This window comes from Lycorma delicatula, chromosome 3 (genome assembly GCF_047948215.1).
Source record: "Lycorma delicatula isolate Av1 chromosome 3, ASM4794821v1, whole genome shotgun sequence".
Taxonomy (NCBI): domain Eukaryota; kingdom Metazoa; phylum Arthropoda; class Insecta; order Hemiptera; family Fulgoridae; genus Lycorma; species Lycorma delicatula.
Genome location: NC_134457.1, coordinates 131,471,399 through 131,487,001, shown reverse-complemented (window position 1 = coordinate 131,487,001; position 15,603 = coordinate 131,471,399). Strand labels below are relative to the sequence as shown.

The following is a 15,603-nucleotide window of genomic DNA, read 5'->3' as shown; positions in this document are numbered from 1 at the left end:
CTTCAGCCATTAGCTTTATTTTACGAACACACATTCATCCCCGAATATTATATACAAGAATACTCTGCCGATACCTGCATCTTATATTGACCAAGAAGAACTTATACCGATAAAACAAAAAACAGGAAAAAAGAGATTAAGGAAAAAGAACAAGTTTGTGGTAAGAAAGGATAATCTACTCTCGAAGGAATCGTAGTACGAGACAAACTCCCTGAACAAGAAACCGCCGGGAATCCCTCAGAAGACCGGAGGTTTTTTATCCAATACAAGAGCGTGATTCTAAGTTGACCGGCTTAAACATTTATTTAAACGTTTTCAATAATTTATAAAAGTGGCCATGACATTTTCCATAAAGTTCAGATTTTATATTTATAATATAAGCTACAACAAAAAATTACATTTCGTCCAGAAATTTGGCCGTATAGATCCACTCGAGTACAGGTTCAGGCTTTCTACAGGAATAACTACGCCAAACTCCGGAATTGTAAATGGAAAGGAAACATCAAACTGAAGTACAAACCACTCGACTAAAACTGTTAGATGGTTTCTAAGAATAGTAAACAAAGAACGTACCGGAAATAGGAAGTTCGATGTTTTATCACAAAATAATAAACAAACAGGTGGACCATCAATCTATATTAACGAACGACACCACTTTAAACTGATTTTACCTAGAGCCACTATCTTCTGCTCCTGAAAATATTAACAAAGCCTTAATAGTAGTAACCTATTGTATTGACAAATAAACAAGTAGGTACGCCATGTAAAGTTATTCATTTATCTTTTTAAGTGAAAGGCAAGTTAAACTTCGTCAAAGTACACTGTAAATTCAACTTCATACTTTACATGAATTCTAATAAGTAAACATACGAGTGAATAATTTAACAGCAGTTACTAAGTTATACCCGATTGTAATAATCGAATTAAACTTTCGTGACAACGGTTGCTCTAGGAAACAAACAGTAAACTCCTTTGACTTCTCGCCTTTTAACATTCAAGTATTACTCGAATTTCGAGTTCAAAAAGTTAAATAAAGTATTAACATTTTTAAAGTAGCATTACTTTTTTTTTGTTTAATCTTCGGGACCACTATCAGGTATTGCTTCAGAGAATGAGATGAATGATTTGTAGCGTGTTTGAATGCCTTGCATGAACGGGATTCGAACCCGGGACCTTCATATGAAAGACCGAGACGCTACCACTCGCGCCACGTATGCCGGTAAAGTATTGTTAGGAAAAATAAAAATTATCCAAGAATTTTTATTACCTTTAATCATTAATTTAAAGAAATATCAAAATATATATATATATATATACGTACTTATTTAAATTAACGATTAAAATATTTTGGTAATTTATAGTTTTCCCAAATATATACAGGTGATTCTATTGGCGAAGAATTCAACAAACAATCAGGACATGTTCTACTGGTGAAAATAAAGAAGAAATTTTTTATAAACATAAGGTCAGTAACACTTCGTTAGCGAGTGTCGGCTGGCGAAAGATTTTGCCCTGATTTCTGCGCCTTCGGTAAAATTAAGCCAGACTGTAATACTTGAGACCCGAATTAAGGGAGAAATTTAGAGGTTTTATATGAAATCTGACTGAAAAGATTTTAAAATAGGTTTCAGAACCGTATTTTTAGTAGTTTTCGAGAAATCTAGGGTTAAAGACAAAGGATTGGGTACAAAACCCTGTTTTTTATGTTTGACGTACAATAACTTTGTTAAATGGGTAGAAAACACATCAACGTTTTTAAAAAACTTGCACAGAATTTGATTATGAGAAAAATCAAATTCAGAGAAACTAAATACAAACGTAAGGTAAACATTTAGAAGTTTATCTACAACAAAACTTATCGAAATATGGCAGATTTTAACTAGATATTAAATTAATCAAAATTTTTAATATTATAAAATAAAGGAATTAAATATTTTAGAAAAATAAACAATGAAAGTTTAAATAAAATGCAATATAATTTTAGCAAAACCACAAAAATCAGGGCCATACTCTTCGGCAATGACATTCCCTAACGAAGCGTTTCCGAAACTATCTTTATACGAACCTTTTTCTTTATTTTCACCAGTAGAACATGTCGTGGAAGTTTGCCACATTCTTCATGAATCACTCTTTATAAGAATTAAAAAATATGTTTAAATTAACTGTTCAGTGTCTTAAGCAACTTAAAAAAATGACAGTTCTATTAATTTAAATTACTTGTAATCTATTAATTCAAAAAAAAAAAATTGTTATACAGATTAAACTTCGGAACAACATCGCCATAAATTAACTAGGCAGTAAAAAATATATATATATATACATAAAGAACAGCTGTTATGTGGTAAACCACAACTGTATTTTTACAACTACAGGACAGTTAACTTTAATAAATTATATAAACCGTTTATTTTTTTAATAGATTTCTTTGTTACTTAATAGAAATGAAATATCTTATTACCCCCTAATAAAAATAACAATAACATAGTAATAAAATATATATTAAAACATAAGATGACGTAGCATTATTAGTTTTAATATATACACATCATTAAACAACTATAATTTTTAAAGTAAAATTGTCAATTCATGATACGGTAACATATGTAAGGTTGTTCCGATTAAATCAAGCAATTCAAACTTTCTAATAAGGTTTGACATCTGACACATGGTAATATTATGATAACATCAATTATAATAATTAGGATAACAAACCATGACTGATTTATTGAAACCGCCAAACAAAATGTCCATCTTAGAATGAACAACTCGGCAGGTAAATCTTAAACAATGTCAAAATTATTTGCAGTAGTAATTATTTTTAAACTGTAATACTAGTTTCCAAAGTAACTTGTTCACTCAAAAACGAAAATCCTTCAGTTAACAATTAGGGGTTGCTCAGTAATAACATTTTTAAACCATACTAGATATTCCTGCTCCTATGGAAGATATTTCAAGCATACAGATATGAAGTAAATCTTCCCAATAAAATTACATTTTTACTATTTAAGGCCCATCCGAGTTCAAATTCGGTATAAATGCGAGGTCTTTCAGGAGTAAACGATCGTAAGCGACCTAACCTTCAGACTTTCCTGAAATGGTTTAGCCATTCCACAAAATAAAAAACATTTCATGCCAGACATAAAACGGATGTGATTTCCCGTCACCTTCTACCCTGAAACTACTCCATATCAGCATGCCAAAGCTACTGAAATTCATATGTTTATCGGTCGTAGAAGTAATATCTTATTATTACACTATTACTCTTAGAAAAAACTACTTTTCCAACTGCCGCTTTTACTACAGAGGATTTACGTGTGTAATATCATCAAGAAAATTAGGAATATATAATGTTAATCCACACTTTTCTATAATAAAACAATGCTTACTAGGAAATAAAAAATGAACGGATAATTAGTTTAATTACAGAAAAATCGGTTAACGAATAAGTAAAATTATACAAGCACGTCACTTAGACCGTTAGTAGAATAGGAAATGCAACAGCAGCTCATCACCAGCTGATTTCGGTGTATTCGGTAGAAAATACCGAATTCAGTTCGAGTTCTCATTCAAGTCAAGTAATGTCTTCAGATAAGTAATAAAGAGTTTTCAATTAACCACACATCTCGGAAATGGTCGTTACTGAGACTGTACAAGACTACATTTCATTTACATTCATACATATCATCCTCATTCATCCTCTTAAGTATTATCTGAACGGTAATTACCGGAGCCTAAACAGGAAAAAGAAAGTAATAAAGAGTTAACAGGCGAGCGCAGTAACCAACAGAACTTACTGCTAACGAACGACGGACATCAAAATCTTCAACTGGCAAAACCTTAAAACAAATTTTAGTCTGAACAATTCCTTACAGCTTAGCTTTTGTCTAGCAGGTCTTTCTTTCTTTTTCCTGTTTAGCATTCGGGAATTACCGTTCAGCTATTACTTCACAAGATGAATGAGGATGATATGTATGAGTGTAAATGAAGTGTAGTCTTGTACAGTCCCAGTTCGACCATTCCTGAGATGTGTGGTTAATTGAAACCCAACTACCAAAGAACACCGGTATCCGCGATCTAGTATTCAAATCCGTATAAAAGTAACTGCCTTTACTATGACTTGAATGCTGGAAATCTCGACTTCCAAATCAACTGATTTGGGAAGACGCGTTCACCACTAGACCAACCCAATGGATTTGTCTAGCAGGTCTAGTCAACGTTCTTTAGCAGAATGACACGAAATATTTATAAGGTTAATTTATTTTCTTGTTCTATTTATAACCATTTTTTTTATTTTCTATATTTTTATGTAGCTTATATTTACATAACATTACTATGCTTATCATGCTTTTTATATAGTATCTGAATGATTCAAAGGCACATTAAAACCGTTCTCATATTTGAGTATGTTTCAATCTCTTGTCTGTTGAATTGTCAATGTGCGTGACTTGAAACTGCATGTTGTTTGAAATGGATGGCTCAAATTGACAGTTACAGTATTTACTGCATACCCGTACCTTGCTTAATGTATTACTTTATAGACGTATCAATTAAACGGTGACTCAATACAACGAACTAGATGCCTCTTTCTACAATTTTTATCATAATACTCCTATAACTCAAACAGCCTGAAATAACATCGTAATCAAAGTGCTAAAGACGTATGAAGACGACAGCATGAAACGACCGTCTACACTACATAGTGAGTTCTGCTAGTGACAAGTCACAGTTATTACAATTTAATTCGATACACTGAAGTTTGGTAACAAATAGCTGAACCCCTCCTCATCCGATTGCCTATTCTTATTCGTAAACGACCCTTTACTAACTATCGATCCTTTAAATAAAACTTAACAATACTACCTAAGTTGTATTAGGATAATTACAAAATAATATTTAATTGTAATTTTTCGAGTATTGCTCAAAATTATGATAAAAGTTTCACTATATGAGACTTCTATATCACCCTTATAATTGTTTCAAAACAACACAATTTTATTTTTACAAAAGTCAGAAACAAGTTTATACATAATTTATCGTAAATTTTATTTTAATTAATTAATATATAAATACAATTTATTTATATCAGATGAAATAACCGAAATATGGGGAATACAGTAATTCTCCGTTGTGTTCTTCATTCGATTGCATATACTTACTATACATCGCATGCCAAACTCGCCGAAAATCAGGAAATTATATTCTGCCTTACAATGTAGAAACCTACATTCCGATCACCACAACAGATGAAATTTATATAATGAACATCATTACATTCAGAGAAAGAGACTTATGAATGTTTAACAACGATAATCATATAAGTTTAATGATGAAAATTGTTACTATTCCCATTGGATGACGTACAATGTTATAAGAGAATGGTGATTCTCAAGCTGTGCGCCGCGGCGCCCCGGGGAGCCGCGGTCTCTTCACAGGGGCGCCGCGAAATATTCTAAAAGCTTCATAATTAATTGAACCAAGATATTTTTAATTAATTTAATTTTAATAAAATAAAAAAATAAAGAAGAAACACGAGTTTTATTTATTTTTATCTTTTACTCACGAGTAGTCATACTTTTACTTAGGGTAGGGCGCCATGGAAAATTTTTAATTAAAAAAGGGCGCCGCGACTCGGAAAAGTTTGGGAACCACTGTTATAAGAAATACATTTCATTCTAAATATTTAATTAATTTTATTCTTTTTCGATTAGTTATTGAAAAAAAAACCGTTTACGATATACGTAAAAAATAAATGAGACGATGCTACTTTAAAGCGAATATCTCATTGTGTACATTTGGTTTTATTCGAAGGGAAATGATTATTACGTTTATACCAGTACTAGCTTTAGTTGTTCCTTGATCTTACAACAAGATGAGATACAGAAAACAATGGTAAAAAAACTAGTTTTTTTTTTTTAAATAATAATAAAAGATACAAAAAAACCACTTGGGTAAATCCCACGGAACATTTATTAAAGTTACCGATCCTTAACAGTAACATAATAAATTACAGAAGGCCTAATTTTTACTACTTGAGAAAAAAATACCTTTGATTCATTACCATGGGAAAAGTAGCATCTTTCTAAGTTTCATTATCCTTGGTATATAATCGTTAATTATTGTTAAAGACCTATTCGAAATTACAATAACAAAAAATAACTTTAGTTATCTGTTATTTCTGTAAAAAAAAGTAAACCTATTTATAGACATCGATTTTCACATTGACGTGATTTCATTAATTATTATCCAGTCCAATCGTTTTTTTACAGCCTGCTTTAGTGAAATACGAATTTTAGCTCGACATTTTACGTTAATAACTGATCTAACAGCTAATTCCCAAATTTTACAATTAAATTTTAAAACTTCATCAACGGTCTCAACTAGTAATATTCATCAACTGTAAGAATCAGTAATATTTTCTAATTAAAAAATTACTTTTCAAAATATAAAAATACAAAAAAAATAGAAATTCAATATTTTTATTTTAAGCGCACTTAAAGTTGCTCAACTTTCAAAATCATGATCAAATTATAATATACAACAGAATAGAGTAGTGACTTTTGTAAATCAGACCGATTTTGTAATAGAACCCGAAATCATAATGAAAAATCGATCTCACAGCCATTTATTTGTTTAACAGTATCTTAACTTCAAAAATAATCTCACAATTGAGTTAATCTAAAATATTTTTAAGCGGATTTCCAAAGAATTTGAGAATCGCTACTGAACTCGGTCGGTCATATTTATAACATATATATATATTAAATCTTTCGTCCGCTCTACCGGACACAAATCTCAACCGATTTTGGCAAAGGTTGATGGGGTGACGTAGACCTATTGATAATAGAGCTCTATTGATTTTCAAGCGAATCAGTTAACAGGAACCGGAGTTAGAGCCAAAAAAACGGGATTTTTGGGTACATTTTCAATTTTTTAGTTCTACTGGGCGAAATTTTAAACCGATTTTTATGAAACTTGATAGGATGAAGTAAACCTAGTACAAATAGAGCCTTATTGACTTTTAAGCAAATCGGTTCATAGGAACCGGAGTTAAGAGGCAAAAACTGGGTTTTTGGGTACCTTATAAAGTTTAACTAAAATTGGAAATCCGCCTTTCTGACGCACTTACTGCTACTACAGAGTTTTTCTTTTAATTTCACATTTAATTTACAGCAAATCAAAACTTATTATCCTAGAGTTTAATCAACGAATTTTCGAAGAAGTCCAGCAAATCAGAGATGCATATGAACTTTTAATAAATAATTCAATAAGATGCAGAATTTTAGTAACTGTATTTACAAATAAAAATAAACGTAGGAATCGGATGCTAGAAACATAAACATAACGAAATATGGGGAAACAGTGAGACATAATTTATAAGATAATAAAATTATAAATTATCAGTAAATTCACTTAATAAACTCAATTGTACGAGCTAGTTATTCGTAGTTACTTGTATAAAAACAATAATTATAAACAAATAAAATGATTTATAAATAGTTTAAATATTTAAGGAAAATCATCGACTGCAAATTAAAAGAACGATCCACTTGGCAAAACAGAATCTCCAAAATTAGAAAAGCACTAGGTTTATCCGAGCAGACGTACAATAAAAAATGCCTTTCAATACACTCCAAACTTCGCCACTACAAAACAGTCGTTCTTCCAGATGCACTGTAAGCCTGTGAAAATATCTTTCAAATTAAAAATGAAGCTAAAACCGTCCATCTAATTAAAGCCGAACGCAAGATCATCAGAACCTGTTTAAACAAAAATTACCAGAAGGATGGGGTCAGGCAAATTCCCACTAACGAAATGGTGTACAAAAAAATTGACTCGATTTATCAGCGCGATAAAGAAGAGAAGGATTTCTCTTTTTTTCCCACATCTTAAGAACGCCTGAAGGCCGAATTCTGAAACAACTAGTTCTCAGGAATTTGGAGAAGAAAACTAGTAGAAAATACGTCAGAGAAATTATAAAGGGTCTCGAAGAAATTGGGACTGAGGATCGAGGACGCTTTCGACAACACAAAAATAAAAGACTCTCAAAGCACACAGATTCTCCACAGGAAAGACCCAAAGACGCACAGTGGAGGTTACAGACGAAATGCGGAAAGAAATATCAGACCGTCTTAAAAAACTGGCAGAACCGGAAGGTTAAGGCAGTGCGCTCTTCGAAGAACAATGGATTGAAAAACACTGATTGGCTAAGCGGTCAATGTGGCCTCAAAAAAAATTGAGATGTTAATAATAAAGGTAAACATTTTTATTCAACTACGTTCAGAGGATGTTGTTTTGGTTAGTTTGTTTAGGTCCCCCATAACTCCAAGATGGCTACGCTGACAACCACGATATAGTAAGAAAAAAAGGATTCATCTAAATTGTGCGATATGATATCGTAGATAAAAATTTTTAAATAAATCAAAATAATAGATAACATTTTAAATAAAACTGATAAAACAAAATTATTTAAAGATCATAGTGCTGTCTTAGATAAAAAATCTTAAAAAGGTGTGGAAAATAATTTTTATTCTTACTCAATATCTGTTAAGCCGATGTATAAATTCTTAATAACACTCTGTGTTCAGAAAAATGATTAAAAAACCGTATTTCCAAAAATTTTAAACAATAAAATGATAAAATAAAAAAAATGTATTAATTAAAAGAAAAACTATAAATATTAAAGTTTTATAAACAATTAATCATAATGAGATTGTTATACAAATCGATATTGTTAGAGAATAATGAACTTTCCTGTAAAGAATATTGATGGGAGGTACTCAAAAAACTACCCGTTGAATGGGTATAAATGTAACATGCAGGCATAATTTATGAGCATAAGAAATCAATCAATATACGTATACTGTTTAAAAATTTGCAATTAATGAAATTTATAAATCTAATATTTAGCGATAAAGGGATACATTATTTAATTTTTTTGTTTTAATAATATTATTTTTTGGATAGATAAAAAATATGGACCAGTAGAATTTAATTTTCCATCTCCTTTCGAAATGCAGAATTCTCTACATCAATAAGCTACCGCATAACCCTTTCCGTTTTTTAAAATTTAATAAATTCAACTCCTATAATAAATATGACGTTACTACGCTGTATTTGATCCATTCATTTATTCTGTTAAAAAAAAACTTCCAGAGATAAACAACAAAGCAGATAACATTAAACATACGCATATCCAAACACAAAGAAATTTATTTGTAACAAAAAATTTTTTTTCATGAATCACAGAACGCTTAAAACCATTTATGATGAATTATTATAAAAAATTCACTGTAAAACAAAATCGGATCGAACCCAGAAACTTTATGAACGAAAAACAGAGATGATACTATTCCACCCCGAAGGCAGATTTTTATCATTTTTGATTCGAAAACCTCGAAACATAAAAAAATATGTGAGGTCGTTTTTTTGCCATCCAAGTAAAAGCTTGTAAAACTTGAAAGAACACCACGATTCTCGTTTAAAAATGAAACTAAGTAAAAAAAACAATATAGAAATAAATCTTAATGAAAACAAATAACTGGAAATTAGTCAGGTAACCAAAATTGTAAAATAATAAACTGCTCATAAGCAAAGGGATTGACATAAAGTACCTTTCATGTATTTCCCATTAAATAAGTAACGTAATAAATAGAGTTTTCATGTGCTTAAATTAATTTTGAAAACTCAAAATGAAATTACTTTTTAAAAACATTCTCCAACTAAAGGAGAGTTTACATTAACATCTCTCATATCACTTTTATTTATTTTTATATTTTTTTTAATATCGTTATTTGTAAAAAAACAAAAAAAGATCAAATACTTAAAATGCTATATTTTTTAGAGTATATTAGGTCAGAAAGGTTATTGTACGAGTTCTACCATGAATACAAAATACTAAGACACTTTTATCCACCTCTGGTTATATTTTACAAGTATTTGGAAAAAGCCAAAGTACTTTCTCTCAATGGAAAATCCTATTTACCACTTGAAAGCTGAACTCCATTACGGTAAAAGTTTAAACGACAAAAAAAATATATAAATGGAAACAATAATTTATGCGCACTAGTCAAAGTACCCTCCTATTTTGTTCAAGTTATTATAAAATATTTTTGAGTATTTCATAAACGTAAATCTTTTAGGAAAAATGGATTCCAAATTTAATTTATATCTTAAATCTCTAACAACCTTCCAAAATTAAAAATTTATTAGACGTTTAAAAATCGCAGTCCTGGATAAAGTTCTAAATAAAAAGAGGTGTTAATTTTTCATTACAAATTTATTTATATACTTAACAAACTTTTTCAATGAATTTTGAGTTTTAAGAGAATAAGAAGAAAAGAGTGATTTGGTGAAATAATGACGCTCTACCCATTTAAAACTTCAAAAACATGTTAAATAAAATATATATATACATTTTTTTTTCTTTGTAAATTTGGTATTTTACATGTTATAAGATTATTAAAGAGAACGAAGCAAATAACAAAATTTTCCATGCATAACTTACATTACAACCTCTCCCAGTAAACAAACTACTTTAACTTTTTTTAAATTGATGTGGACACCACATGACTTCCTTATATGCCTATTAAATTTATATATACACATTTTTAAAAGTACATAAAATGTTATTTCACTTATAACTTATGTATTTTTTTTTGTTATTGAATTATTATTCATCGTAAAACATTTTTTATAATCAGAGATTAATAATTATTAATAAATCAATATTTTTAAATTTAAAAAAGAGATGTAATCTGATTCGAACCGATGTGCCATCCCGTTATAATACCCAAATATTTCATTAATTAAAATTTTATTTGGCTATAATTCTGAAATAAATAAAAATAAGTACCACTCATGATATATCGTTAAAAAGCTCTCAGTGAGGCCTTATTACTGCAGTTAAGAAAAAGTACAGAATCCATTTTTTATTTTTGGCTTTTGTGGACACTTTTGGTTCTCAGTCGATTGCAACCAAAAGGGGAGGTGCACAACTAAATGTTACAACAGTCCTAAATCCAAAATATCAACATCCTACGGCTAATATTTTTGAGTTATGCGAGGTATGTCACGCCGAAACTAGTAAAGATGGATATTTCCGCTGAAATCTGAAAACCGAAATTTTTCGCGATTACAATACTTCCTCGAACAAGGAAGTAAAAATTGAACAAAACTGGACTCAAGGTCTTTAAAATAAATGACATGGAACGGACAAAAAAAAGTTTATTTCTCTGTTTTATGAGTTTATACTGCAGACCTATCACATATCATTCATTAAAATATTTTATTTTTTTTTTAATAATGAAGAATAATTATGTCAAAACAGATTTAACAGATAAGTTAAACATATTAAAACAGATAAATTAAAATTTAATGATTCTTTTTGAATAACAATAGTCTGAGGGTCTTACATAATGAGTTTTTTTTTGTCACTACTGATTTACCGTATTGGCTCAAAACGTTGAATACGATGTGGAAAATATTGTAGTATATGAAAATTATTATGCCTGACCGAAATTTGAAGCCTAAATGTTTCAGGAAGAAAAAGGTTAATGCGCAACACGCATCCGGCGGTCATGTAAATTCTTCAATTTCTCCAAGTACTTTAAACTGATAACTAAACCGAAATTTATTTATAAAAACTTCCATTTGTAGTAAAAATATATTTATATGCCTTCTACTACACACATACAATTCAACAGCTCTGTCTGAATGGTAGAAGGGAATAGAGTAAGATTAGGCAACCTTTTCTTTTTCCTGTTTAGCCTCCGGAAATTACCGTTCAGGTATTACTTCAGAGAATGAATGAGGATGATATATATGAGTGTAAATGAAGTGTAGTCTTGTGTAGTCTCAGTTCGACCATCCCTGAGATGTGTGGTTAATTGAAACCCAACCACCAAAGAACACACCGGTATCCGCGATCTAGTATTCAAATCCGTATAAAAGTAACAACTGCCTTTATTAGCACTTAAACACTGGAACTCTCGACTTCCAAATCAGCTGATTTGGGAAGACGCGTTCACCACTAAACCAACCCGGTGAGTTAAGATTAGGCAACCTAAGGTTGTGCCATCTCTGCCATACGTGGTGTGCTGAATAAATTACCGATACATAATAAAAACAGACAGAACAAAAACTGATGTAACTTTTCATATAATACAGAAATATTTCAGTTTTGAAAAGCACAATTTTGGGGAAGGTAAAAAAAGAAATGAGTGAGGGGGTTTTCATTTTTGGAGTATTAATTTTTTAAGAAAAAATTTTGGAGTGAAATTATTTAAGAAAAAAATCAAACGTAAAAGTTTAATAAAAGTTTAAATCTGAGACAGTCAATTCATAAGTTATATATAGTTAAATCTTAAAAAATCCCTTTCGGCACGCCGGAGGTAGAATTCACCGGTGCTAAGTAGGGGATAAAAAGATATTCATTTTAAAGTTAAGAAAAACTTTAAATTTACTCAATACAATGGCTGCATTGAAAAAAATGTTTCACATGTTTAGTATACGACAAGCCCCATCTTCTTACGTCATCCCTTGCCGTAACGGTTGGTCAAATCAAAAATTGTTTCAGACAAAAGTTTTAGGTAATGTTTAAAGGACTAACGACCACTTCAAACAGATTCAATACGGCGCCTATTAAGGAAGGTGTGATTTTTTTGTCTTCGAAATCCCAATTTTTTCCACCCTCTTGACCAATGGTTGGCGATATCAAAAAACTTTACTTTTTTGGCTCTCATTCAAAGAACAGTACAAACTTTAAACGAATTCGATATTTTACTTAATGAAAGTTATAGCGATATTTTGTTTTTTCAAAAAAGACCCCACCCCATTTCTGCCCCATGGTCAGATTTTGCCCATTAATGAACTCTTAACGAGATTTTGGGTGGTTATATTTTATGTATCAATTTGAAAGTGATTGGCACAAAATTACGGCAGTTATCGTGTCCACAAGAAAGTGAAATATAACTGACGGTGGTTATGGGATCCGGGGATGTGATATGTCAAAATTTTCCGGAAGTCGAATTATGGTATCCATTAGAATAGGTAAGTTTCTTATGAAATCTACCTAAAACTATTGACGGAGAAAAGCAAAGTTGGTGCATGAAGATGAATAAAGAAAAGAGGTTTTCTGAATCAATACCGTAATAGTCTTTATATATACATATATTATAAAGTAGTTGGAAGATAAAAGTTATTACTTAAAACTCGAAATTTAAGCAGAAATGTTGTATGATTTTACCACGAGATATCGATATTAAACCCTAAAATATACAGCCGATCCCTGTTATGCAATAAGATAAAAACTATCCCATTATTTTAGATTTTGGAATCCTACATATTAAACAATTCTCTACTGTGATCTTGCACATGAAAAATAATGAAAATTCATTTCAAGAAAAAACCATTAAAAAAATATTATTTTACAAAAGTTTAGGTGTACGAGTTTAAATTTTAATACACAGGTATATAAATTAGAAGAAATTTGTTTAATATACAATTTTGATTTTTAATTAAAATCAAAAAGAATAAAGACAAAACTTCTGTAACTGTAATTTAAACTGAGAATGACTTGAGTAATTTATTAAAATATTTTAATATACGTCTGTCTAGAATTAATTAATCAAGCTACTGTGTATATCTAATTCTTTTTTTCAAAAATTGCTTTAAACAATTCAATACAGGTTAGTATTATTAGAATACAAAGGAAAAAACTGGAGCAGCAACAAAATAAATTAAAACTATAAAAATAGTGAGTGTGTTTAGAACACAAATAAGAAACATTAATTATGTTAAGACCAAAAAGCTATGATGACAGGAAACCACATAACCGCTAAAATAATAAACAAAAATTTCTGACAGGCAGATTGACAAACGAAGCTATTACCATAATGGTCACATACGATCGCTTAGAAAAACTTGATCTGTAAATTGGGAAACACATACCCGGAAGACCGGAACAAAAACCGCTAGGTAGCACACTTTACAAAGTAAACAGCGACCGGCGTAATCAACGAACATTTAACTAGTAATACAATTACAATACATTTAACTTTTAAACAGACTTGTTTGTACGCTTACGTTCAATAAATAATGACCAAATATATGCATTCATCTATGATTTACGAGTATTTTTTATAACTAAATTTAATTAGTAAATCTGACATTTTTATCGGCGTAATTTTTTACGGCTGTAAAGAAAGTTTACCAAAAGATATCTTTCTCAGAAACGTATTAAGATCTCAAAAATATTAACATAAAAGAAATAAGTTAATTTTAATATAGTCCGGTGTTTTAAAAACTAATTAATTTATTTGGCAATTTTTTTAAAAGTTTTGTACTGAAAATTATAGATTATACACTTCAGTTAAGGCGCTTTGTTTGGAATTCTACTTAATAAAATTATAAATAAGAAGTTTACCTAAGTTTATATATTATTCTGCAAACAAACAGTTGTTGACGGTAGAGTCAGCAGTTAAACGAAGCAAAAGTTCAACCGACACAGCGATCTGGGGGCATTGACTTAACACCAAGCGAACCTCACTACACTGGCCTCGTTACTGCCGCACGACAGACTAAACTCTGAAGCGGCAGTCAATCTGTTGCCTCGTTCGTACCGTCTCAAGGCCTTACAGCGCTCCTGCCGGGCCGGGCTAGAAATATACACATACACAAACACACACACTCTATGCACAAACTATAATAACCGTTCTGCCACTCCCCCTGTCTTACTGGAATACTCATTACTCTCCTCCACGGTTAGGTTTTGCTTGCCGTTCAGTTTTACCTCAATTCCATTGTTTGTAGCGATCATTTCAATTCCTAGCTTCGGCTCAACTCACTATTTGTAACCCCTACTTAATCTTTAATAACTTTGATAATTAACCTACTCTCATAAAACTTTTTATGGATTTATTATTTTTTTATTAAAAATGTTTTACGACATCTTAATTACGAAAGATATTAACAGATGTAATTAAATATTAATCTATAAAAATTCAATATTTTTGGCATTTGAGTACATAAAACGTAAAATTCTGTTTTAAAGATTGTTTCACATATTAAATATGAGGTCTTTGCAACAATCCCTAAATAATTCTAAGAACACAGAGACTACAAAGAGATCTTTAATGCAACATGCAATTATGCAAATACTAAACTACATAAAAAGCAACAGCTAACTTATATAAGGAAAGGAATGTCAGTTCAGCTCAACTTTTAAACAGATTTTCATTGTTATAATCTTTTTATGTATGTGGGAGTTTTTGCCATATCTTAGTTCCCATAAATGGTGTGATCTTTTAAAACACCTTTAAAATATGTTCTTGAACTTGAATATTGTTCTTAGATAATATTATACAATATTAATTACATTTTTTAATGTACCTTTTAATAGCATCCCCTACACTTGAGTATAAGGTGAATAAAAAGTAAAAATTTTAATTTACATCTAATCTTAGACATAATATGACTAAATTTTAGTAGAGTGAAAACATTTTTTAATAATTAATAACTACGTTAGTCTTCTTTTTTTTTTTAATTTGATTATCACTAATAAAATAATGTGAACAGTAGACCTTGTTCTAAATTTTATACTGAATT

General features: G+C 30.2%; 1 protein-coding gene across 1 annotated transcript in view; it reads right to left on the bottom strand.

Moving 5' to 3' along the window:
• LOC142322004 (uncharacterized) overlaps positions 1–14,560 on the bottom strand; it is a 783,616-nt gene extending 769,056 nt beyond the window's left edge. Inside the window, exon 1 of the mRNA XM_075360579.1 lies at positions 14,423–14,560. The gene's annotated coding sequence lies outside the window, so the exon portion shown is untranslated. The remainder of the gene's footprint in view (positions 1–14,422) is intronic.
• Positions 14,561–15,603: the final 1,043 nt, after the last annotated feature.